Source organism: Gouania willdenowi, chromosome 9 (assembly GCF_900634775.1).
Source record: "Gouania willdenowi chromosome 9, fGouWil2.1, whole genome shotgun sequence".
Taxonomy (NCBI): Eukaryota; Metazoa; Chordata; class Actinopteri; order Blenniiformes; family Gobiesocidae; genus Gouania; species Gouania willdenowi.
The window spans coordinates 25,305,486-25,332,877 of NC_041052.1; the positions used below are offsets into that span (position 1 = coordinate 25,305,486).

Consider the following 27,392-nt stretch of genomic DNA (forward strand, 5'->3'; position numbering starts at 1 on the left):
CGGTGACGGACAACGGAGAGCGGTAAGCAGAAAGGAGAGAGTCTGGCTGTGTTTGTGTGTGAAAAGGAGGAGCTGCTGCTCCTGCTGCTCTGGTTCTGCAGCAATGCGCACACACTTTTCTGACTTAATCACTGCACATTGTTTGATTGCGTCATTACGTCTCACGCAATATTTTTGCAATATTCGGCCGAATATATCTGGCCACCAAATATTTGGTGCATTCCTAATATATTCTTAACACCACTCAAGGCACAGTGAAAGTTTTGATCATGTTCCACAGTATTTCTAAACAGTGTGGGACAGATTCACTAAAGGTTTAGGGGTATTAAAATGCGTGCAAACATCACTCCACACGTGAATAAAGGGTACAAACCCCAGGGAATCAGGACTGCGTGCCCACAATCCATTTAGCGCGTTTCCTTCTGATGAATATGAAATGCAAATAAATTAATGCACAATGGTGCGCAATTCAATCCATCAAACCTGGAACTGTTTGCGGTGATTATTTTAGCACCGAAAAATAGTACGACTGACAAGCAGGTGCAAATACACAGAAATGAGCTGCAGTAAATGTTGACAAAATACAGCGGAGATGGAAAAAAAACTCTAGTTAACCTTTCTAGTATAAGAAAATAATTTAAATAAAACAATTGTCAATATTAACAGCCACTGAATAAGAAAATCCAGAGTAAAGACAAGTGTGTGAGGGAGACAAAAAGCTGGACACCTGAGGCAGTACATGTGGATTCCAGTGGCTGCAGTTCAGATGATGTGTGCACAGAGCTCTGTCTTTCTCTCCATGTTTTGATCGTAAATCTCTCGTGTCGCGTTAATGTCAGGAGCGTCGGGCCAGAATCAGCTGAGCGTTGCTCGGGAGGTCAGAATGCTGGTTGATGCTCAGTAGATCATCTTCAAATGGTGCTGATTGATGGATTGACAGACTCTGTTGCTTCATTAACTCAGATCAATTATGTCAACAGATCAATAGGACGGTTTCTGTCCAAATCTGCCTGTTTTTTATGGACAGATAAGAGCAAAGTTACTGGACCTGACAAAACAGCCACATTAAATTAGGGGGGAAAATATCATTTGCTATACTATATATATATATATATATATAAAAATATCCACAACTTAGTGTAAACAGGTTCCTTACAAACACAAATAAATGTGAATACATGGCTACAATAGCTGATATTTTATGGAATATGTTAGTGCATATGGATCACTCTATTAGTGTTATTGTTTGTAATTCATTTCTTTCCTTACTTGAAATACAATTATTTAAAATTAAAAAAAGCACATGAAAAGTACAAATAACTCCAATAGTGTTTTTACTGCTGATGAATCTGTTTATTTCATATTTGATGAGTTACATAAAGTTATAAATATCTCTCTGATTTCCTATGATTAAACCAGATCAAGCTGATGATATAATCATTCAGTATATTTTGGTGTAATAATCTCAGTAGTTACATTAGTGATTAATGATTGTGTTTCACAAGTTGGGACGAATGAATAGTGACATTATTATTTATGCTATATTTATTTATTTCACACAACGTGTGGCATGTTTAGCTTTTATCCTTCAATACAAGTGTTAAATCTGACCATAAACTAATCCATGGCTCTCTGTGGTTGTCTGACAGTAAGATGTGTTCTTTTAATCTTTTTACTTGGTCTATTCTTTATATGTCTGTGTGTCGGTGGGTTAGCTTAGCATAGTTAGCTTTAGTTGAGTTTCCAGTTCATAATCGTTGCTACAGCTTCATCTCTGTCCCCGTGTTTGTGGAACTTTGGGTGGATCTGATGGAGGAACTTGAATCTGTTCCCTTTGTTGGACGGTTGTCTGGTTTTAACCAAGTAGCGGTCCATGATGTATCGTAACACGGCAGCTTCTGGTAGCCGTGACGAGCACCTCACACACAGATAGACGGCGGTGTCTGCGGAGGGCGGTGACGGTGCACACCGTGCAGAGCTTCTGTAAACAACATTCCGCTCCAGAGAATAAGTTGTTGAAAACAAACAGGGGCAGTTTTGGTCCGTGGAACACCATTTTTTAGGGGGGCATTCTTGGCTAAATTGAGGGACTAATGGCCCGTGGCCCTCGCTAATTTCCGACATGGGAATTTCTCGTTTATAATGTGGGATAACATATTCTTATCGGTGAGAATGTTTTTGACGATAAATCCTAAACGATAAAATATACCACATGCCTAATATATATGTTTTTTGTTTTCTATTATTAAATGTTTGTGTGCTTGCTGTCACTTAGGGGATGGAAACGCTGCAGCTCTCGCACTACCAAAAATCTTACATTGAGTAAGATGAACACTTCTATTCACTTTACATATTTGACATGGAGCAAAAATGTCTCTTCTTTTGGTGCTGATATTTCTTTGTAAATATGAAATTTGAAATATGCCTGATGATGTACTTGATGGTCCTAGGGACACGGTGATTGGTCACTGAGCCTCAACGGGAGAAGGTTTGAGAGGTTTTTTTGGTATTGAAATTCAATGATTTATTTTTTTTTTCCTGTAATGCATTTGGAATCAAAGGCCATGTTATTTCTGCTAAACATCAGTATGTTGAAAATGGATTATAAAGTGATGAGTTAAAATACATTCACTAACAGATTTAGAGCTGTTTCAAAAACAGTTTTACTGACGACTCACCATTGGCAATGTCAAAGGTGAGGGAAACACGTAAAACATTTTTTTGGGCAGCAGTTTGGCCTTTTTTCTACGCTTTTCTACCAGCATGTGATTTTTTTTTTGTAGTTTTTATAATAAACAAGTAAAGTGAAGATTGGTCAGAATTCAGGCTGCAAAGATTAGTCGACATAACCGATAATGTCGATTACAAAAAAGTAGCGTTGACGCGTCATTTAATCTTGTAAAATGATTAAAAACCGGTGGAGGTCCTTACATGAAATACGGGGGGCAGTATCACTCCCACCTGACCGTTTTAATGCTGGAAATTGGAAAATACAAGTGAGGAAGAATGGCAGACCATTGAAGAAGCCCGAAAGCTTTGACCGAAAGTTTCTAAAGTGTGGGAACATTTCAGCGAAGATAAAGCAGCGAAATAAGTTAGATGCAAACTATGTGAGGTACAACTGGCTTTCCATGGTAAGCACAAGCACCTCGCAGCTGGTGTCCCACGAGACTCTTTCATTTTAATCACATGCAGATTTGTCCAACAAACTATGATTGAAATAGTTATTAAGTTTTTTAGTGCTCATCTGTTACGTAAGAAGCTTGCTGAGTTAGCAAACATTAGTTCAGTTTTGTTTATGCGTAACTTACTTCACTAAACCTGCTTTAAAATACCTTGTTTTCCTGCTTATACTAACATTAATTATGAATAGTAAAATACTTTCATCTATCAATTGTGTAATTTTATAAAATATTGATAAATGATTAGATTTTTTTTTTTTTAACTTGTCGGTAATCTGATCATTTATAATTGGTATTTTATTGTGATAAACATAATCTTTCAATTTTGAACTAATATGTAGTAAATGTTCTTTTTTAAAAAAACACTGTTCCCTTATGAGTAGTTGTTCAAGACCACATGCACTTTGTATTATTTAATTAATTTATTTTTTTTTGTGATCACAATTTCACAATACAAATTCTATAAATGCATTATTTTGTTCTGTCATTATTTTATTTCCTTTCTGTAAAAAATGCTGTCAGAGTACAACAGGGTCACTTTCACAGGTGTGAGGACTTAAGCAGGTGGGTTAAAATAGCGATTGAAAAATATGTTCTTCAAAACAAACAAAATATTGATAGATTAATCGACTACAAAAATAATTGTTAATTGCAGCTCTACTCAGAATATTTGGGATTTGAATTGGCAGCACGTTTTCTCCTCTGATGTACTTTTGATGAAAAATTATGTTCTGTTTTTTTGTTTTTTTCAATAATAAACAGCAGGAAACTATTCTTCTCATTAATACTTCCTACGCTCCTGGATTTGGATCCACTGACAGTTATGAAAACTGATTTGAATTGCTCTTAGGGTATGCTAACTATTTCCCTGCACACAGCATGGATGGCAAACAACACATTTGAGGGTTTATTTTCACTCTTTTGCATGATATTTTATTATTATTTCATGCTGTTTTTGTGCATTCTTTCAAATATTTGGTGATTTTAGTGTAAAGACCTTATAAACACGTGTTCAGGAAATATGGTGATAATGACAATAGAGAGCAATCTAATGCTCCAAAGCGAGACGCAAACCATCACATTAATGTACTATAAACCTTAAGTTTATAGGGGAATAATTTGTCAATAATTCATGTAAAAAAAAATCTCTTAGGCATTTATATAGGGCTGGGATAAACAATTATTTTTTAATCGATTAATCTCACGATTATTTTTTCAATGTATCAATTAATCTAATGATTAATTTTTCCAGTTTGATTCGAGTCGATGCAATTATCTCCCCATTAATTGGCTAAAAGTGATTTATACACGTTGATTTACATATCTAAAATGAAAAAAACATGAACTCCTTAACATTGCAATATATGTTTATTGCGCTTCAACTCAAAATTCCAAAATAAAGTTCAAGTAAGAATATAAAAGTACAAAAAAATGCATTCATGGTCAGAGGTAGCATTCATAAAAAAATAAAAAGGCAGTGGGAGCAGGCAGCCTGTCATGGTGTCCTTCCTGAACAAACAGAATTTAATATTTATGTTGAAAACACACAGGCCTAGCTTACTGAAAAAAGTGCATCTTTTAATTCTTCATTCACATAAAAATAACAATTTAAGGTAATATACACATTTTTCTTAAACTCAAAATTTCAAATGCTATTGACGAACGAGTGCGTGCCTTCACTGCTTTGCACTTTTGAAAGCCGGAGAAGCCACTCGCGTTAGTTATTATCCAGCGCCATCTTTGTTTTGGTCGGACAACGCATCGGCGCGCATATTTTGCGTCGATGTCATCGATTACGTTGACGCGTCGTCCCGGCCCTAAATTTATATAATCTTTCAGCTTTCGAATACACAATAATATCCACCAGTGTTTGGGCATCGCCATTTTGGAGATTTCTGCTGATCAGCATTCAAATATTATGTCTTCAACACATCATAAGTAATCCTACACATTTCCAAAATATCTTTGATTTTGAAAATATAGGAAGTAAGACACCTTAAAATGGGCAAGTCTACACTATGATCGGAACCGACGGATACCTCTAACCCCATTAAACCAGTTTGAGTTGTGTGACTAACACACTTTTTTTGTGTAACCGCTCTGTCATTGTTTGTCAAACATGTCGACCGCAAAAAGAATGCATTTAAAGTGTATTTTATTGCATATTCTGCTTCAAAATCACCTTTCTCTTTAAGTGCAAATTTGTTTACAAAATTTTCCAAAATCAGTCAAAATGTAAGTTTCTGTCTGTTGTGTTTTTACACCTTGCAACAGAAAGGAAATATATTTCTGACAGAGGAGGAGTTCAAGTACCTCGGGGTCTTGTTCACGAGTGAGGGAAGGATGGAGCGAGAGATTGACAGTGAGGCGTCTGCATTAATGAGGAGTCTGCATCGATCTGTCGTGGTGGTCGATTTACCGGTCAATTTATGTTTCTACCCTCATCTATGGTCATGAGCTTTGAGTCATGACTGAAAGAACAAGATCGCTGGTACAAGCAGCCGAAATGAGTTTCCTCTGTAGGGTGGCTAGGCTCTCCCTTAGAGATATGGTGAGAAGGTCAGTCATCCAGGAGGTGCTCAGAGTAGAGCCGCTGCTCCTCCGTATTGAGAAGAGCCAGATGAGGTGGCTTGGGCACCTAATTAGGATGCCCCATGGACGTCTCCCGAGTGAGGTGTTCAGAGCATGTCCCTACGGAAGGAGATCTAGAGGAAGATTGGGCGGATTCACTAAAGGTTTAGGGGTAATAAAATGTGTGCAAACGTCACTCCGCGCACTAATAAGTATTACAAACCCCGGGGGATCACTCTCGTACACCTCACGCTTGTTAAAGATGGTACAGCATAGGAAGTACAGGAAGTTTTGTTGTTGTAGAGCTGCACTTTATTATCTGACTGCACTATAAACATAAGCTTGCTACTTGTCCCGGTCACCGTGTCGGACTCTACCCATAGGCACGCACACAAATATGTTCTCCGCGGTTCACTCTCACACACGCACACGCATCAGCCGCTCGCATTCGCCCACTTCGTCTCTATCTATCTATCTATCTATCTATCTATCTATCTATCTATCTATCTATCTATCTATCTATCTACAGTATCTATCTATCTATCTATCTATCTATCTATCTATCTATCTATCTACAGTATCTATCTATCTATCTATCTATCTATCTATCTATCTATCTATCTATCTATCTATCTACAGTATCTATCTATCTATCTATCTATCTATCTTTTTGCTGCAATGCATCCATTTTTTTATTAGCTTCCTCTACTACAAATGTATTTTTTCTCCACCACGTTTTGCGCGTGCACTGCTGCAAACTTAATTAATTCCTTGCAGCAGGTGAGGAAACTGCATCACCAACGGATTTAGGGAAGCAACTGGTTTACCACTCTTTATTTCAGATCTTAGTGAATCCGCCCCATGTCTCTCGGCTGGCATGGGAACGCCTCGGGATTCCCCCGGAGGAGCTGGAAGAAGTGGTAGGGAAAGGGAAGTCTGGGCCTCCCTGCTGAGGATTGATTGATTGAAGGATGGATGGATTTCTGACAGAATGTGTAAAATTTGAACTGATCAGTGCTTCTACTCCAACATCATATTCTTAAGTTACGTACAGCAGCTTTAAAGTTATGCATGCCAAGCTAAGAGTAAGACCAAAGAAGGGAGAAAAATGATGTTAAGCATGTTAGATTATGTAGATTCCTCACTTTACTGAAAGCCTGTGTTGCTCATCCAAAGAAATGTTCTAAATTTTGCCTGCAAACCGACATGGCAGCTTTTGGTCAGATGGAAAATACAATAGAAAACGTATATGACCATCTGAAAGAAGCGAGTTGTAATGTATACAACATAAAATGTGTTGAAATGTATCACAATGAACAAAATATGTGGACATTTATTAACAAACAACAACAGACATTTAACATGATTTTAAACCTGATAATACAATCCATGGGGTGCAGCCATTTTCGGCCAAATGTGAAGTAATTTATTAGGTCACATCTGATTTCTTTGTTTAGGTTTTTGTAGTGCTTTATTTTAAAAAATGTTCCTTTATTTTTTACTACGGACAACACACGGAGCTACTTTTAAACCAACTTTGACTTTAATGCAACTTAACTGAGGTATGTGTCTAGAACAACAAATAAATGCAGAAAGTTAGTACTTTCTTTTTAGATTTTTTTTTGAAAAAACACAAGCTGGTCAACATGTCCAGGTTTCAGTGCACTTCTTTGTGCAGTTACAATGTCTCCTGCAGTGGAAAAGAATTCCCTGGTTAAATAAGAAATAAAAAAGATAAATCAATATGGATGCATTTTTAATCAATCTGAGAATCGCAATATATCACCCAATCAGTTTTTTCAACACCCCAGCTGGCAGTCAGCTGCACTGTTCACATACGAGATAGTCGATTCAGAGAGAGTGGACTTATCACAGGGGACAAATCTGGGAGGACATTTAGATGAGTAAAATCTGTCAGAGAAGTACTCGTTGCAACTGCCTAATGTCACTACTGTCGTCTAATGTGAGCATGATGGCGACCATGTCCTACAGACAAGCAGGTATTTTAATTCTCCTGGGTGCTTTACAAGGACTTTCAAAGAACATAACCTAACTAAACTTTTAGTATAGGGGATCCTTTAATCGAGCTTGCAATTAAAATTCACAAGAAGTGCCCTTTAAAGTAAAAATCTCTCTTTATGAACAATGAAATGTTACTATATTTTCACTAGTTGGTTGTAATGCAGTAATTTAAAAATGAAAAAAACCTTTAGTTTAGCAGTTTTCCAGTAACAGATGACTGAATATAGACAACCTATGTAGAGATCATCATTATTTTGTGTATTCAAGTGCACATTTTGTCAAATGAGTCAAACTTAAACATGAAAAATTTAACAAAAACAACTTATCAACCCAAGGTTGTGACAGAATCACGAGTTAAATCAAGTTGTCTCGATGGAACCGACTGCACTTTTCTGTGCACATACAAACCCAGCAGGTCTCTCAGATCTGGACACATGTCAGATAGTGGAGCCCAGAGTTCACAGTAAACATGGACATAATTCCTGGGATTAAGCCTGGGAGTTCTGTATCACAACAAGGGCTCACTTCTTATCGCGGTAAATCACCATAGTACCGGTAACTCATACTGAACGGCTAACCTGCTTCAGAGCAGGTTATGATCTCGATAAGTGATCGGTAAGTATAAAAGCACTGCCTCTTGACCTGTAGGTTCTCTTGGAAAATGACCTGCCCATTCTTTCTGAGGAAGTCTGTTTAGGGATGAATGCAATCTCTTCAATTTACCTGAGGACATCCTATACAAAAAAAAGGTATCGAGTTTCATCGGATCGGATGTAACACATCACAGTAGGACTGTCACCGTATTGCAGACTGTGTGCATTGCTCTGGGTATTTTTTGCCAAAGGTAGATTAATCAATCAAGAAAGCACATTGTATTACAACTGTATGTACAAATTTAGATTTATCTTGTAAATACACTTATGGTGTTTTATAATCCCACTTGGGATTGTTGATAAGATGAGACTTGAAGCTCTGCCCCAAACATCTTTGTTGCAATAAAGTGTAACTGATTCATCAGAGTGCTGTACATTTAGATTGTCCCATGAATTGTTATTGAATAATCTCACAAATTTTACGCATAACAGAGTTGGCAATTTTCTGCCAGCATTGTTTCCTGACTTTTGCTCTGTCCAAAGTGTGGCTTTTGGCCTAGATTATGGATTAAAATTATTTATATTTGTTAATAAGAATTAGGCTTTACATCGATTTGATCATCTATATCGGATCGACCGATATTTAGCATTTTATGCCGTTAATGTGGTGATCGGCTGTTATGTCTTAATTCGCCGATCCGATCAATGACAACATTGTCGTGATGAAACTTTCTGTAGATGCTTCCATTGCATTGTTTTATTCCTCTCACTTACGTTTGTGCACAAAGGTGAAAAACAGTGAATATGGTCTATAAGCAATAGCAGGTTTTGCGATGGTACAGTCAGGAAATATGTCTTTGCTCTTAATACTAATGCTGATGGAGGCTTCACATAGTTCCAGTGTGGTCTGCTTTCACAGCTTAATCTTCAACTCTCTTGTCATCAACACAGCTGCTGTTCAGGGACTAAATTAAATGGTTTAGCTCACATTTACACCTGGAAGTGCTCGGTCTGCATCGCATTTTGAAATCCTTGTGCGTGCAATGTAATGTTCATGTCTTGCATGGAAATAGCCAACTCTTCCATTCCCTCACAGTCACAAGGATGTATTTAGGTCCCGAAACATACACCGTTTGGTTTTCCGTCATTCTGTATCAGGTAGTACCAAAGGAATTTGGTAGTTACCAAAAAAACACAACCCTACTTCATGTGATCGAATCGTTCATAATTTTTTTTAAACTCACTGATTGATGATCGGCCTGATCATGTAAAGCCTAATAATAATTGTCATGTCCTTCAGGCTGTAGGCTGCTCTCCAGTGTACCTCCATGTTTGTGATTGGTCAGATGTTGTAAACTTCATCCCCTTTATGGGAGCACACACTGACCCAGGTTGAAAACCCTTGGATTAACGTGATGATAACCAGCTTTGTAATTTTTAAACTCTATTCATTGTTTTCATAATGTTTAACTTCTAATTAAATAAAGCACATTGAATTGCCTTGTGTATGAAATACAAAAAGACTTGCTTTAATGACCCAAATGTAACATATAACTGTACATTTTTACTTTTAATGACACATTTATTTTTTGTTATTCTTATAAGGTAAATTACATGAAACAGCAGCAGTCCACCCATAGGAGATGGAATAAATGATGTACAGAAACAAAAGGAAAACTGTTCAGAATACATTTGTCTAATAACTTCCTTTTATGACTTCTCAAGGCAGCTGTATTTAAAGATGAGACATACTGTATACATATTATAGGAGTCACTATATCATGAAACAGAATAATTACAATTGACATAAAATGCATGTATTGTCTAACAGAAATAACTTTTTTACAGGGTGCTGGTGCACTGAGCTACAGTTTGGTCTTTTGACACTTATTACAAATAGTATATTTTACTTCATGTTTAAAGTGTTGAAACTAAACTATAATGCATTTGGAGTGTATTAAAAGGCTTTCACCTGGATTGTATGAAGAGGCAGAGTTTAGTGTTTTAAGATTCATAAACACCAGTTATTTGTGAGTCAGACACTACAGCTTCACAGCTGGACTGCAGGGAATGTACTCCACGGGGCATGTAGAAAACTTTATTTTCTTTTCAAAACACATATTTTGTCAGGTGCGTGAAAGTAACCCTGCATTTTCCACTGCTCCAGTGTTTGATAGCTTTTCATTCCTATCCCAAAATAGAGCAATTTGTTCATGGAGTTTGGTCCCACCCTGACAGATTTTAGGTTAAATTGCAGATTTAAAATCATCTCAACCTTAGCTATGGAATGTGTTTTTAAAGGAAGGAATATGAAACAGTTTCTCAAATTCTAAAGATTAACAGTTTACCTGAGGCAACCCAAGTGCTGACTTAACTATATTACATACTGTATGCACCAATCCACTGAAGACCTGAACTTACAATTCCATCAAAAGAATAATATTTATTTTGTGAATGTTGTTTGAAAGATAAACACATTTAAAACATACATTCCCTTAGCTCACCTTTAACACAGTGTATAATAATCACCACAATACTACTGATTTGTAAATAGGTAAACATGTGTCTGTGTTACCATACAAACCTAAGCTGTTTACCTGCCTTGTGTTGCACATTTGCCTGCAAAATTATTTTCTTTATAAACAAACAGTCTTAACTCCCACAGCCTGGCAACTTAGCTTATGAAAGTACCAGCCTGTCCAAAAAAAGGTTGTGCACCCATATATTTTGTTGGCCCGCCTTTAGCCTTAATTGCACCACGCATTTGCTGTGTCATCATTTCCAAAAGCTTCTGCTGTGTCACAACATTTATTTTCGTCTAGAGTATCATAAAAGTTTGGAAAAGGGTCAATATAGACACATCAGACCACATGACTTTCCTCCATTGATCCAAAGTCAAATCTTTATATTATAAAAAATAGTGATGGGACGATAGACTGAGTTCACGATACAATAGAAAATAATTGGCTTGCAATAACAATGCGATCTAACATTTAGGAAAGGAAAAAAAGACAAACATTGCAGTTGGAAAAATAACCATGCTTTGATTTGACTTTAACTGTGGACTTACTCTGGGTAAGACTTTTTCAACTCAATAGGAATAGGAAATAAAAAGAATATGTTCTGTAGTAGATCATGGGGATCTTTGCATCTCCTCTTACACCCTCGATGAAACATCGTGTGACAATTTAATATCTAAATTTCTTGTTGCACGATATATCGTCCCTCCATTACTAAAGGTTGTTTTCCACCATTTGATTTCACTAAACAAGGAAGTGATTGCCGATCAATATCATTCAAGATTAATAATCGTTCATTTAAGTTCTTCCTCACTGTCATTCTAGTTTTTAGTAAAGCTTTGGACAGTTCTTAATCCATCACCGTGGGCCCTTGAGCAAGACCCACAACCTAATAATTGGTGAATTGTGAGTTGACACAGGGGATAATTACTAGGGATGCACCGAAATGAAAATTTGTGGTCGAAGCCAAAGCCGAATAAAATATAAACGCTTGGCCGAATACGGAATATCGAATGCGGTAGTTAAGTTTTTCACAATTTTTCTTTAAATAGTGCATAAATAGCCTAGAATACATTTTTAGACATGTTTTTTTTAAAGGAAGTAAATGTTTATTGAATATTATGACATTTTTTAAATATTCCAGTAGCTTTTGCTTTTCAAAATAATCACAACTAAGTTTTTTTTATTTATATTAGCCCTTCAAATAAAACAAAACATTCATTCTAAAAAAAAACAACTAGTGCATTAAAGGTGAGGTATGAAGAAAAAAAATCACTTTATAATGGTTTTGCTACAGTGTTATATATCTCTTTAGCCTTATTCAGAGAGCCAAAGTTGAAAAAGTTCTGTTCCCTCCCTCCCTTGTTATTCCACATTTTGTAAAAAGTCAGCTTTAAACGGGCGAGTTAGATTTTGCCCACGTTGGTAGGTGACGTCACCTAACACGCCTCCTAGAATGTGAGCTCCTCCTTCTCCAACTATCTAACAGCTGTGGTTTAATATAAAATATACATTGTACTTTATTGCCATATATGTAAATGCAAACTGCACTACTGGACGCCCAAACTGCACTACTTTTTAGTAAGTAAGTAAGTAAGTATTTATTTATAAAGCGCTTTTCGCAGATAAAATCACAAAGTGCTGTACACAGAAACAATTAACATACATTTACATCACATGTGTAGCATCATAAAAGGGCAGTAAAAATTGAAAATAAAATCTTGTTAACTAAAAGCATTTCTGCTTCCGATCCTGTTGGGAGTCACTGCTTGGAGCCACGGACCCATTGTTTTCACACATCAGCTGTTAGCACTCCGTGCTAATGCTACACCAGTCTTTGCAGCGAGACCTGGTGTAGTGTAAGGAGGAAACGATGGGGATGTTTACGAATTCGTGGCTCACAGCGCTAACAACGGCCTCTGTGACGGACAACGGACAGCGGAAAGTAGAGAGTCTGGCTGTGTTTGTGTGTGGAAAGGAGGAGCTGTTGCTGCTGCTGCTCTTCTCCTGCATCAAACGCGCACACACTTTTCAGACTCAAAATCACTTCACGTTGTTTGATTGTGTCATTGCGTCACACGTTACTATTCGGCCTTGCTTTAACTCACTAAACCGAATGGCCGAATGTGGCTTTTTTTGCAATATTTGGCTGAATATACTCAGCCACCGAATATTCGGTGCATCCTTAGCCATTACACAACACATAGTTTCAGCATAAGCTTTAATTCATCATAATAGACATTTGTAATTGTTAAAGTGGTTTGCAAACAGAATTTTGATCAATTATTCACTCTGGTTGTGAAACAATCAGTTTTTTAAACAACTCGGACACAACAGACAGCATAGCATCAATCACAGCATCTCTCTACACAGTACACACACTCAGCCAGGCCAGTGACAGAATTACAGTATGACACTTTTGATTTGTGAGAAATCAAAGCCTTTGCACCAGATCTTAGTCAAAAAACCACAAGTTCATATTTCTGAGATTGGTGTGATTGTGGCCATGTAAAGAAGCTAAAACTTTAAACCTTCAAAGTTCAAACCTTTCACAGAGGCTATTATGTCACTGCTTATTGTTTTATATTCTGGTGGGTGTATATTTGAATCCAAAATACACTGGCTTAAAGTAAAAAGTCACAAAGAAGATAAATAAACCAGGAGATGGCTTTGTCTGAACGTCCTGCATTTGGGCGATGATAGCTGCTAAAGGTTAGAATTAATAAAAAAGGAAAAGCTTTATTTTGGGGCTTGTTGTATTTTTGTGTTCTCGAAAAATAAACTAGACCCCAAGTGACACTTTATTGTTGTCTCCTCTTTAACACAACACTGAGCTCACCTCTGGTTCAAGTCACAACTTCTAAAATAAAGGTTACGCATTTGCATTTAGAATTTCAGAAAAATTCACTTTCACAATAACTTTGAAGAACTTACAACTTTGCAAGTTTTGACAGGAATATGTTGCTATCTGGACACTTTCATAGAGTCTTGTCTAAGGATGTAATAACAGCTGTTCTTTTCACTAATTGTTTCAATGAGACTTAATCTACATTTTATCTTTTTTTGCCGTCTCACCATCTGTCTTTTGAAATGATTTTATTTTTATAATATGCAAGCTAACTTTACAGCTCTAAGAATTACTGCACCTGCTCTCTGTTCAGTTCCTTTATGTATATCTTTGAAATTGTTTTGAATAAAGTATTCAACCATATGAAGAATTTATATCAGACTTTGGCATTTTATAATTCATTTGAGGTTAATTATTAAAATGACACTTTTCAAGGAAAAATGTTTGAAAAGAAAGAAATTTACTTTTTTAAAAAATGTTGCATAGCCACAGTGGGTCTGCTTTTACCTAAATTCAACCTTTTCAGCAGAGCCACAAGCAGGAATTATAATTCTGCATGTGTGTGACCTTGGGAAGAACTTTGTTAGTACTTTTAGGGAGGAAGCGGGATTGGATAGAGAGGCGTACTACATAGGATTTTAATATTTTTTTTAATAGTGTACTGACAAGTAACCATATTGATCCATATTTAATTGGTAAAGATAAAGGCTATTTTGCAAAATATCTAATTTATTGTAAGTTTTTGTTGCCTGCATCACAACTACTTTGAACATAAGAATATTAAAGATGCTGGACAATAAAAAAAATAACAATAATATTCAGATAAATTCATAGTGCAGGCATCATTGATCAATAAATCAAATTTGCTCATGTAAAACATTGAAATTGCTGTTAGAAACATTATTTTCATCTCCACCATAAATACTTTTCTGCACTTTGCATTGTAGTATGTGCAGTTGCAGGGTCGGGTGAATAGAAGTGATGAGTGTTAATTCTGATATCACGAGGAATGCCGGTAAAAAAATATAACAAAAAATGGTGTCACAAGAATCACTGCCATTTCTTGTCTGGAAAAGAAACACAATAAATCTCAGTAAGAATGAAGTAAAAACACTTCAATGCATTCATTTACGGGACTCCACTTTCCACAATGCAGAGTTCAAAACTTTACCAAAAATGTCAAGAAAGTGTTTACAGTGGGGACCAAAACAATCTTTCAAGCTGCATTTTTTTCCCCTTTCTTTTCTTTTTGGAGTAAATGTTATGGAATTCATTGAATAATGAGGACTACACTATGATTGTATCTAATAAAAACTTGATTTTATTTGATTCAGATGCTTTTATTTTTACATTTGCCTTGATTTTGTCTTAATGTTATTATCAGACAGCTATTGAATACAGAAAACACAGAGCAGTACTTCCTGTAACTCAGTTATTGTCACAATTCAGAGTCGTGGATGAGGACCCAAGTGCAGAGAGAGGATCAGGCAGCAGGCATGCGTAATGTTCTAGATCCAGCCCTTTTTTATTGTAGAACAAACAAAAACCTAAATCCAAAAAGGCACAAGGAAAACAGGGAACAGGGTGCAAAAACGTAGCAGGACATGAGGTCGACATTCACAATGAATCAGCACTCTGCTAAATAGTGAGGGAGGCTTGATTGGGAACGGGCCACACAACCCAAACACACTGACATCACTGAGGTGGAGACATGAGCAGGAATACCTGGGAACACAAAGACAAGAGTTAAGGGTGCAGTCCGCAACTCTCAGATCCCTCTCTCCCCCTCCCTCCCCACTGCTCTCTTGCCCTGCCTCCAAACTTTCCAAAGTCCCTCCCTCAGAGGAGCTAACAAGCTAACATTAGCACAGTAATATAACATGCTCTGTTAAAAGCATATTACTGCAGTGCTCTCTCAATGTGCACACACTTCAACAGCAGCAGCAACACATTGCCACCTACAGCACCCACACAGAGGCTGCTGCGCGTACATGAATAACACATCCACTGTCAATGTCAGCAATTCTATCTTCTACTCCTCCAGACCATGCACTGTAAAAAAGACGGCGCTCCAGCCCGGGAAAGGGGCGGGGCCTGTGAGCAACAGCTGTCAGACAGTCCATCAAACACAATCCTGGCTCTGATTGGTTCTTTTTGCTCGGTAGCGGTGCATTCTGGCAATCTGCCAAAGGCAGCAGGAGCAGCCGGAGGGACTCAATGAGTCTGTTTTTTTCACACACTACTAGTTTCATGTAAAGCTGTCCTTACATAGTGACAGCTTTAGCAAATATGACAAAAAGTCACTTTTATAAGAGTTGCAGACTGCACCTTTAACACATGAAACAAGAACTATAATGGAAACTAAACAGAATCAACAAAGACTTACAGAACAAAAAGAGGACCACAAGGGCTACAGACAACAGAACTCAACACAACCTGACAGTTATCTAAGGTTGTTTCCTGAATTACCCCATCGTGTTTCATCCAGGTCGTATCTGGATTGCACATTTCATTGCAATTATTTATTAAAAAATGGTAATTCCCATGCATTTCAATCTACTGTATAATTATTAGTGGGGATAAACATTTCTTACAAGCTTTTAAAGTGTGAACGATCATGGTTCCATGGTCAGGATCACTGATCCAGATAACTGCCACTTGACTGAGGTTTGTGCTCTGAGTGCTGTTCTGTATTTATTTTTTTGTCAAATTTGTTTGAACCAAAAAAGCTTCAAATTCTAAACTGGTTTTAGACATAACATCTACACTAACGAAAGGGTAAGCACCAAAACATTGGATGCATTACTTTTTGTTGTAGTTTGAATTTGAAAAATTACAGAATAAATGATACAATAAATGCCAATTTAATGACAAAACTGCATAACTTTGCTGAAACAACTGCAGCAACCCCAGGTCATAGCCACACCCCCACATGCTTGTATGGTGGACAATAGGCATCACTTTAGCTACATCTCTTACCGTGATGTGACCATCACTCCGGAACAGCTCCAATCTGGACTAATCAGACATCATGACTTTCTTCCATTGCTCCAGAGTCCAATATTTGTGCTCTCTAGCAAATTGGAGCCGTTTATCCCGATTAGCCTCATTGATAATTGGTTTTCCTTAGGCTACACAGCTGTTTAGTACTAATCTCTTGTGCTCCCTTTGCATTGATAGTTGAAATGCTTTTATTTTAATGATAAAATGTAGTCCTGAGTTCTACTGTTGTTTTTCTACAATTAGATTTTACCAAACGTGAAATGTTCACCAGTCACAGAATATTTTCTCCTACTTTGCTTCTCCAAATGTCCATGGATCACTAAAACAGAACTCTGCAACCTACTTTTAAATCTGTCCCACAAGTTATAGACCTATTCTTGTTTACAACATTCAAATTGTCTTTTAAAGCAATCCTCCAACGTTTGTACAAATGCCAAACTTGTAGAAGCAAGAGAGGGTCCCATTAAGTTTCATATTCTACTAGTACAGTGCCCGTTGGAAGTATGTATTCATATAGTGGGAGCTTAAGTAGAGTTGTCAATTATGGCCAAATGAGTATGAGTTTGAAGGTTGGCTGTATAAAGGTGTACATACTCTGTACTTTGTAGTGTTATAAAGGGGTAAAATAGCGTGTGCAATTTCCCTGGTTTAATTCTATGGAACATGCACAAGATAAATTGATAAATAAAGTTTGCACCAATGTTTGCTGGACTTAAGCAAATGGATAATAAATGTCATCCCCCGTCCTTAGATCCCCCTTCGGCAAGGAAAAACTCAAAAAACCCAGTGGAAAAATTAATGACACAAATATGTCATGTACATCCAAGGTGCGCATTAGGTTATAAGTTTATACTTCTTCCCACTCCTTTTCACACATGTACAGCAGTCACCGCGTGCACCCACTCCTCATATCAGGTTGAAATGCGTGTGTCTCTCACACGTCCAATGCGTGAGACTTGAAAGCTTTGCTAGTATATCAGTGAGAGTGCAGCTGCTCCTCCACCCTCTCCGATCTAACCCTCCGTCCGGTGTAACCCGCGATGATTCAGCGGTGATTTCAAAATAAATTGAAAATAAATGTTTTGAAACGTAATTACCAAATAAGTAAAAAATAACGGATGCACACACTTGGGCTGTGGAAGCTTAAGTAGTGTTGTCAATTATGGCCAAATGAGTATGTGTTGAAAGGTTGGCTGTATAAAGGTGTACATACTCTGCACTCTGTTGTGTTATAAAGTCGTATATGTGCGGGTGCAAAGTAAAATAGCGTGTGCAATTTCCCTGGTTTAATTCTATGGGACATCCACATGATAAATCGAATTTAAGTTTGCACCAATGCTGCGGTTTAGGTAGAATCTGATAAAAGACGTTGTGATTTCAAATTAAAATGAAAATAAATGTTTTGAAATGTAATCACCAAATAAGAATCAGTCAAAAAGTATGTTTCCTCTAAAGAGAAGTCCACAGGAGCTCAAAACTTGTGAAAGAGCCTTAAACAACCTCCTCTCTCTCACTCGTGTGTCTGCTTGGCTGTGTGTGCACATGTCTGGTGAGTGCTCACGCAGCTACTCAAGCTCTTCAGCGATTGGCTCTGGGCGCACACGTGACTCGAGTGGCTCTGCTTTGCTCACGGTAGACAATTTTATGAAATTATTCATTAACTCTAGCATTACAAACTAATGCAACGTCGCACAGCTTTGAACCAACCTGCAGCTGTGTAGCAAGTAAGAGCTCTGTCTGTTCCTGAACACCAGAGATATTTGAGGCACAGACAGACAGACACACTGACAGACAGACACGCTGACAGAGATCCCTTGCTTATACACTGTGCAGAAATGTTTTATGGTTTGTAACCCAACTTCTACTTTTCCATAAAGGCTCCTAGGCGATGAAAGGACTCATTAAGGACCTCAGTTTATGATTATGTCGTGAGAATAGTGGTTGGCACACAGACATGTGCTTGTCTCATCCTCCTATCCTCCTGCTGTGGTCATTTCAGCCACCTCAGACCTCCATACAGGACTTGGAGACCCTCCATAATATCCCTTAATGAAATCCTTGCTGACCTTTCTACAGCACTCACTATTTTGGTTTCCCTTCTTTCCCCCTGAAGCATTTTACCAAATAAGCTAGCAGGCGCAGCATAGGAGTGTTTACTCTTCGTCAGTCGATACTCTTTAATCCGCAAGATGATGCTTTCTCTCATGAACTCAAAATAGCTCCACCTCCCCTCTCAAGCCACAGGCCCATTACTCTTTATTAGCTCTTAGCATCTTAAATGTGGCCATCCATTAGAAGTGTGGCAACAAACATCCCTGGGTGATCCCTCCATATATATATACACGCACACACACGCACTAGCACGCACGCGCACACACACAAACACACACACACACAAACACAAAAGGGATTCAGTTCAAAGAAAAAAGGAATCAACACAAGTCTTCAAAAGCCTTTCTTTTCAGTGATTCTTATTCACAGCATAGGACATAGCTTCCCTCTATTGTTTATTTTCTGTTGATTCTGACATGAAGTAATACCATGCCATGTCATGTATTGATTTCCTCAGTCACTCTTTCATTAATTTCTTTGTTGCTCAAAGGCATAAATCATCAGCAAATGATCATTGAAGGAAATATTATATTTATTATTCTTGACACATGGCCACAAATCCAATAGCTGCTATTAACTGAACATGGTGAAAAATATGAAGTAGGTAATTCAATAGGACTGGCAAGCTTTTTCTCATTTTTCATATTTTAGACTGTCCTGTTTGGCATTCATAGCACTGTCCAGGAATGATAAAGGGTCACACAGAGGGTCAGGGGAAACAAAATCCCGAACCTTGTCAAGAAGTCTTTGTTTTTGTGCTCTGATTTGTTTACTTTTTTCTTCTTTTTGTTTGAATTAAATAAAACCCCATTGATGAAGAAGAGTTCTTGTATCCAGTTGTATCCAGATCTCGCTGGAGCATTCCGAAACCTTCTTTTCTCTGAACATTTATGGAGCAGAATGTTCTGTCTCCACAGAAACCTTGTAAGTATCTCGACAAAAGGTCGTGTCTCTTTTGAACCTTTATGATCACTAACTTTTTTTTTCTCTACTTTTTTCATTGTTGGTAATCCCCTGCTTCTGAGCTTTTTATCTTTGCACTCTATCTTTTGTCTTGTCAGTTATGATTGAAGTGGCAAAGTAGATTCCACTCATGTGTCTCATTCCATAGTATTAGAGCCTGAAGTGGCCAGCAGGAACAAAAACTCTCCATACCTGGTGCTTTCCTTTGTGTCTTTTCATTTACTCTGCTTATTTGAGTGTGAGTTCTGTGCCTCGCTTCACCAATCCTATTCCTGGTCTACATCACCTGGTGCAGTGCTTGGATGACAGAGCTCCATGAGGCCAGCTAAGGAAGGTTCCTGCTTGGCTAGTTTGCGTTCATCTGGGACTTGGCTTTCTGCTCTCGAATCTCAGCACAACCTGATCTGTCAAAGAAATCTGTCTGGTCACCTGAGGAATGTGAAAGCTTTAATTGAGTATATGTGTACGAGTGGCATTTGGTGTTTTAGAGCGACAACCACAGTAATTGAAACAAAAAACAGTTTGGAAAGTTATCTTGTGCTTTGTGCTCACACACTGCTTTGAAAACTAGATTACACAGGACAGAAAGCAGCAGAGTTTCCAATCTAATTTGTTCTGTGTCATTCAACAATGCTGAGCTAAGCATAAGTACCACTTTGATACATTTAATAATAATAAAGGACCAAACTCCTAATGTTGGAGCAAAGTGTAACAATTGTTACTGCAAGGTGAAAGGGCCAGTAAGTCGTCTCATGGCTCTGTACTGGGACTCAACCTGCTGTTTGATAGAATTTCTGATTGAGCATGTTACTGGCCTGAGACTAATATGTTAGCCCAGTTTCAATTTAACGGTAAGAATGAACCTCTACCAAACATACATTGTTGCTATGATGTTAGAGTCATAAAATACATAGACCACTACAAGCAGGTATGCAGTCAATGCAAAGTTTAAGAAATCAAACCCAGCCCATGTTAACTAAGCTACCCTAATTGCGATTTGATTTACAATTTTAAAAAATATTTTACAGGGCTCGAGACTGTGACCAAATTGGTTGCATATGCGACTATTTTTTCAGTGTGTGCGAGTGAAAATTTAATGTGGTAGCCTCTGTGCGAGCGCGAGTGAAAATCCAAAAGGAGGAATTTTCCTCGTCCTGTTGAGTCTTCCTCCTGTGAATCAGGGTCCGACATGGCCACTACACTCACTGCCATGTCCCCAAATCCACAGCTGCTGCGTCACCAACACTGGAGAGACATGGTGCATTCACGGACACTGGGACAAACACACTGGGGACAGGAGTCCAGGCATGCAGAGCAACAGAGTCGCAACGAGCGGACGTGAGGCGGGCAGGCGATTGGGGGGTGGTGGGGTGGTGGGGACGGGGGTAGAGCGCGCTGAGCTCACTGGGCATAGTGACGGGGCACTGAGCGGAGAGCGTACAAAGGCTTTTTAATTATTTATATGTCATATAAAAATGGAAGAGAGCAGCATTAATGTCACCCAATTCCCCCTCAGTTTTGATCAACTTAATTTAAATTAACCTAATTTAAATTATCTTGATGACATCATTCCAGACCGTAATGATTAAACAAAAACAAATGGATGCAGGGATGCATCAGTTATTTCACCACTAAGGGCCATAATATTTTACAGTTTACAGTATCAGAAGTTATCATTAACCTATGATGTTTCAGACTCTACAATCCCCGGTGTCGATGGTCTCGTCCACAACTACAGAACAACTTTATCCTCAAATCTTCTGTAGCTCCTCTGATTAGATGTTGTTTAAACACTGAGCAGATGAAGCTGATTAAAGCTGATCATGTTGTCACAGAGCCCAGCAGCGCTACATGAGAAACGGACGGAGCTCCACAGACACGTTAAAGTTAAAGGTCCCATATCGTGCATTTTTCACCCATCTCCGTTTGTTCTAAGAACTCCAAAATCATAGTATTTGAGTTTTTTTTTCCCCAAGCTTGCCTGTTTTCCAGTGTTTTGGCCCTTTAAAAAGTGACTTTCTGACCAATGGGCTGTTTGCTGCCTGCTTATGCATATTCATGAGTGGACATGTCTATACACTGACTTGCTTGCATGACTCACTCTGTGGCAGATCAGTGATCACCAAAGTGATTTTCTCTTGCTATCCACACACTGTTGTTTTTAGCCAAAAAACTGCACATTGCAGTAAAACAGCAGCAGCAGCATCAGCTTCAAACACTCACCGGAGGTTTAAGCTGCTAGTTCACTTTCTTATCCTCCTCATCTTTATTAAATACCGGAATAGTGCATTTAAGGTGATAATCATTTGTTTATCACCTTAACCGTTGCGTTGCATTGGGTCACAAATACGTCAGATCAAGTGAAAGGCGATACGATGTCTGCTCTCTGGGTGCTTACACTGCAGTGTTCAATTCACCATGGAGGTGAATTCCAGTGACGTCACTAGAATTTGAACCACTTATTTTTCAGAAGAGGGCAGAGAAGCAGCTCAGAGAGCAGGATTATTGAGGATTTCTCAGAGATGCAGGAAGGAAGCCCAATAATTAGGGATGTAACGATTAATCGTAAGGCAGTTAAAAATCGATTCATACGTAGGTATCACGGTTCATATCGATACTCTGAAAACTGAATCGCAGTACTTTTTTTAAACAGCGCTACCTATTTATCTTTGTCTTGTCCAGAAGCGTAGGCGGCGGGCGGAATTGCCTACTACTCTTAATCATGTTCATAAATGATTCCTTACCCCTTTAGCACCAAAAGAATATCTGTAATATTACGTGAATATCTGTAAAAGTCACGTTTTTTATTAGCTCTGTCTGCTAGCGTATAGCATCTCTTCTTCACTGCTAGAATTTCTGCATGCCAACCGACCACTGGGTTACCAGCTCCCTCTGCTGGTCCAAACAAATATCTGATATAAATACAGTGCAATGGCTGGTTTTTAAAGTCCAATTGTTGGCACAAAATACATTTTTAGTTGCACTTTTAAAAAGAAATTGAACTATTATGCAGTTTTGCATAGTTTACTGTAGAGCCAGAATTGAAATTAATAGGAGTCTTCTTCATTTGTATTATTCTTTTATTTATTTCATTCAGAATTTATTTTTGGTTAAATTGCATTGTTTTCAATAGTTTTTCAAGGTATTCTTTTGACAATGAAAAATAAAAGGAAAATAGTACAGTATTTTCCCAAAAAAACAATAAAGGAATATTTTTCAGTCATCATTTGTCTACAGTCCCATTTTGTAAAATAAATCGTGAGAGAATCGTATCGTGAACCCAGTATCGTGAATCAAATCGTATCGGGAGTTGAGTGAATCGTTACATCCCTACCAATAATACTTTAGGGGTGCTGTTGACAAGGAATTAACATTGTAACAAGGGTAAAAGTTGAAAAAAGTTGATTTGCATGATATAGGACCTTTAAGCGGGCACTGGTCGGCTTTGATTTTGGAATCTGCGATGATGAATTTTTTGCAGTAAAGATGGTGTTTAGTGCGCTTTATACTGTGTTTGAAGCGGCCAGGACGGGAGGGGGGCCGACGGTGCACCTAATAAGCGGTCCCCGAAACATATCCTCATAAAAAAAACTTTCTTTTCCTCACGGTGACTGCGTTTCAACCCAAGTTTGTCCATTTCCGCGCTAAACAGTAGATTCTGTTTTCATTGGTCGATTCTGTGATTTCGTCTGCGATTCCGTTAACGTGGATATTATAGGGCCCTAGTGTAGTTGTTGTTTGCCCACTCACTGAGGGATAACTGAGACTCACTGCAGCGCATACAAGCTTGTGTCCTGTAACCATCTCTGATTGGCCTGCAGCCTAGGAAGGCGGTTCTTGGCGATTCTGATTGGTGAACATGCAGTATATATCACTCAAATGATGGAGACAGAAGAAAAAAAACCTCAGCATCTGAGGTTACGTTATCGCAGTAGTGAAAACCTCAATATCAATGCGATTAAGGTTAATCGTTCAGCATTATAAGCCAACCACAAGGCTAAAGGCTCAAACATACTCGGACGGACACCCACAAAACGGAGTCCGCCAGACCAATTAAATGCAAAAATCAGTTTTTACAACCGCAAGGACTCCTCGTAGTTGGTGTCACACAAAACACTGCTCGGCATCGTATCGACCCGCATTAAATGTCACACCGACCTGCATTTCACCTGCCTGGTGAAACAGAGCAGGGGAGATGAATACAAGCTTAGAGGAGAGACTTGTAGTCGAGCTATGAATGTACCGACACCTCTAAAACACGTCCCAGGAGTACAAGGACTGCAGAAAAGCGCTAAGAATCATGGGACATGTAAGATTTTAATGGAAACTACTAGGTGGCGGTGCGCCCAATTATGTGAGCTCTGAGGAGAGCGGACAGTCCGTGCAGAGTCCGTTGTGTGCTGGGGCCGCTCTAGTATATGTGAGCCTTAAAGAAGCGGGGCTAGTAACTGGAGGGTCAACAGTTCAAATCCACTGTAGGCCATCACTGTGGCATGTTGACCAAGTCCCTTAACCCTAACTCTAACTGCTCCCCAGGCCTAACACTGTGGCATACATCATATCATCATACGGGACTTTGTTTCAAAGATTTCTTATAAAGTCTTCCCATACCTACCTTCCAGCAGATTAGGCCTACTTTAGGCTTTTACAGCAAATGTCAATGGCATACAAAGGGAGACCAACAGGTTAGACATATGGTTTTTGTTTTGTTTCTCTTCTTCCTCTTCAAATTGGACTTTGAAACAAAAGTCTTTATGTCACTTCAGCAAGATGAAATGTAAAAGGTGATAACACCTGTGAATGACTATTAGCACTAGTTGGTGAACACTGGCATATGTATGCCTTTAACAAGAACTAATGAGGCGTAGAGCTTAATGTATATCAAATACTGATAAACAAGCTTTTATTGGCCCTCTACAAAGGATAGTGCATTTAGCGTTTAAATTAAACAAATATTCATCAGACATTGGTTTTCATCAAAGTGCATTAGTTTGGTTTCTGTGTACTGCAAAGTGGGGTTCATTTTTAAAACAAGAGAATAGAAATAAAGAAAGACATTTCAGCAGTTAGGTTTTTCCGCATCAGCATAATGAGGGCAATATATTTTCCAATCCTTACCATACAAAAGGGGTAATTTAATTATACATGATGTGGATCATAAAGTCTATGCTGAAACAGACATTTTTCTCAGTTGAATTATCATTATTTTTCTTTTGACTTTGTATTTCCCTTCTGGCTGGAAGTTATTTGCACTCTTTACTACCCCTACTGTTATATCTCGAGGAACTCTTTAATTTTTAAAAATGTTCTTCATTATTACAATTTTTTCTACTGCATTGCAGTTGTTAGAGTTGTTTTAATGGTGCAATTCCATCTGCAATATCACATCTTTGGACAGAATAGGACAACGTTTTACAAGGTATACCAAATCTTTAATTAAATTACTGCACCATGGCACAATGGTCATGAATCACTGACTTGAAGGAATCATTTTGCTTTTAATTGAAAATTATGACACTGCTATGTTTTCTTGGACAGACTGTCAACATTGGAAAAGTCCCACATAAACTCCCACATTTTGTATCAAGTTCTGTCACGTAAGAACTGTTTCTATGTTCACACAAGGTTTATTTAAATTAACAACCATTGTAAGAGTCAAATTTACTAAAGGTCAAGTGACTGTGGAGAAAGTGAAACAGAGCCAGAACAATCACTCTGTAATCAGGGAGCGCAACTAAGCATCCTAACCAACAATGTATCAATATTTTAGCAATAAAACAAACAAAGAAATTAGAAAACTTCCCCATTTTTCTTTACTCGGACGAAAGCAAGCAAGACAAAAGAATTAAGAGGGTCATAAACTCTGACATTCTTCTTAAAAAAATATGCAATACTTTCATCTAAATTAAAATAGACGTGTTGTGTTGGCTAAGCTTTTTGTTGCTCTCAAATTGTTTACATTTTGTCAAACTGTGCCCTAACATTGTCCGCTCCAATAGGACGAATCAAAACTGAAATAAACACTGCTCTAACTTTTACTTTATATTTAACCAAAAACTAACTAAATACTGAGCTACAAACTAGCTGGAATAAAGAAATGGACTAACTGTGTAAGGAAAAACATTCTAAAGACAAAAGATGTGCATCACTTATCCTAAATAGTGAGGGAAGGCACTGAGGAGATGAAGAACCTGAGTGGAAACAGATAGGAGCTCCTCTCAGCACAGGTACTGTCAAGACAGTCGTGTAGAAATACAGAGACACCATTAAGAGCAAAGAACAATGACATCTTCTTTCCATTTGGCTATTCCCTTCAGGGGTTGCCACTACACATCCTCGAGGGGTTCTGTCAGAACCCTCTGACTTTAATGGGGCTTGGGACCGGCACAAAGAGGACACCAACTTGTGTCCCTTTGAGACTGCAGCGCCCACGAGCAGTTAGGTTAAGTAAGGGGTAGGGCTGAACGATTTTGGAAAATAATCTAATTGCAATAGTTTTTGTCAGAATTGCGATTGCAATTTGATATTCGATTGATTTTTCAAGTTTTAATTTTAATTAATTTAAATGAATATTAAATATACATTTTAAAGTACAGAATACAATAATAAAACAAAGAAATCTGTGGCTTTACCTCTTCAACATACACACAATAGGGATGGATATACTATACTACTACTCATATCGATCCGGTATTTTATCAATACCCTTATCAATACCATAAGAAAAACACAAAATAACAACAGAAAAATAAAATAAATAATGAACATCAATCTGTTTATTTTTCAACATTTTTAACAATATGGCACACAAAATAAATGAAAAATACAAAATAAATAGTTTTAAATAAAACAGTAAAAAATACCGTATAAATAACTTTTTTATATTAACAAAACACTGAACCAACTATCTAAACAATACAAATATTCAAATCAAGCATATCAACAACTTAACAATGAAAAATTGTGCAAAAGGAGAATTATTGAGCTCTGATGGCTGCTTCTGCTCTGGCTCGTGACGACAAGGCTAACTATGTTGATTTACCCCTGTTTTACCATATTAACTCACAACAATTTAGCTGGAAGATAATATATGATCGCAAGTCACTACTCCAACTATACGTTGCCGGCAGCCGAGGCACGGTAGCGGCCGATGTGCAGGGAAACCTACGCATCCTAGGACTGCCACGCTGAGACGACCCAGCGGCCCACGAAGCAGTGGGTTTGCCTGTCAGCACTCGCCACCACTGGAGCAGACGGAGGCGGTGCGACAGATGGCAGAAACGTAGCTGCCACGGAGGACTATCAGCTAGGCTAAAGGCTAAGCCGTGGAGAACCCGGCACGGCGCACACATACACACACACACAACTCATCTGCTTCTGTTGCTCTGGCTCTGCAGCGGCACACACTTTTCTAAACCAAAATCACAATAGCCGCTTAAATAGCCATGTGTTTTAGTGTAGTTTGCAGTTTCATGGCTGGAAAAAATAATAGATGTGTAGATAGCGTCTACAGACAGGCCTACTCATGAATATCGTGGGCCCTCAGCAATGACACCCGGTGGCGCTTGAAACATCAACC

At 38.2% G+C, this 27,392-nt stretch overlaps 1 protein-coding gene and 1 long non-coding RNA gene across 2 annotated transcripts in view; one reads left to right on the forward strand and one right to left on the reverse strand.

Moving 5' to 3' along the window:
• si:dkeyp-14d3.1 (transmembrane protein 132C) overlaps window positions 1-27,392 on the forward strand; it is a 261,882-nt gene that overhangs the window by 23,554 nt on the left and 210,936 nt on the right. The gene's annotated exons all lie outside the window — the stretch shown is intronic.
• On the reverse strand, window positions 5-27,266 carry LOC114470372 (uncharacterized). The gene is made up of 3 exons (XR_003674863.1): window positions 27,231-27,266; window positions 26,101-26,102; window positions 5-123 (listed from the first exon to the last, which is right to left on the reverse strand). It is a non-coding gene; the product is annotated as an uncharacterized LOC114470372 (long non-coding RNA).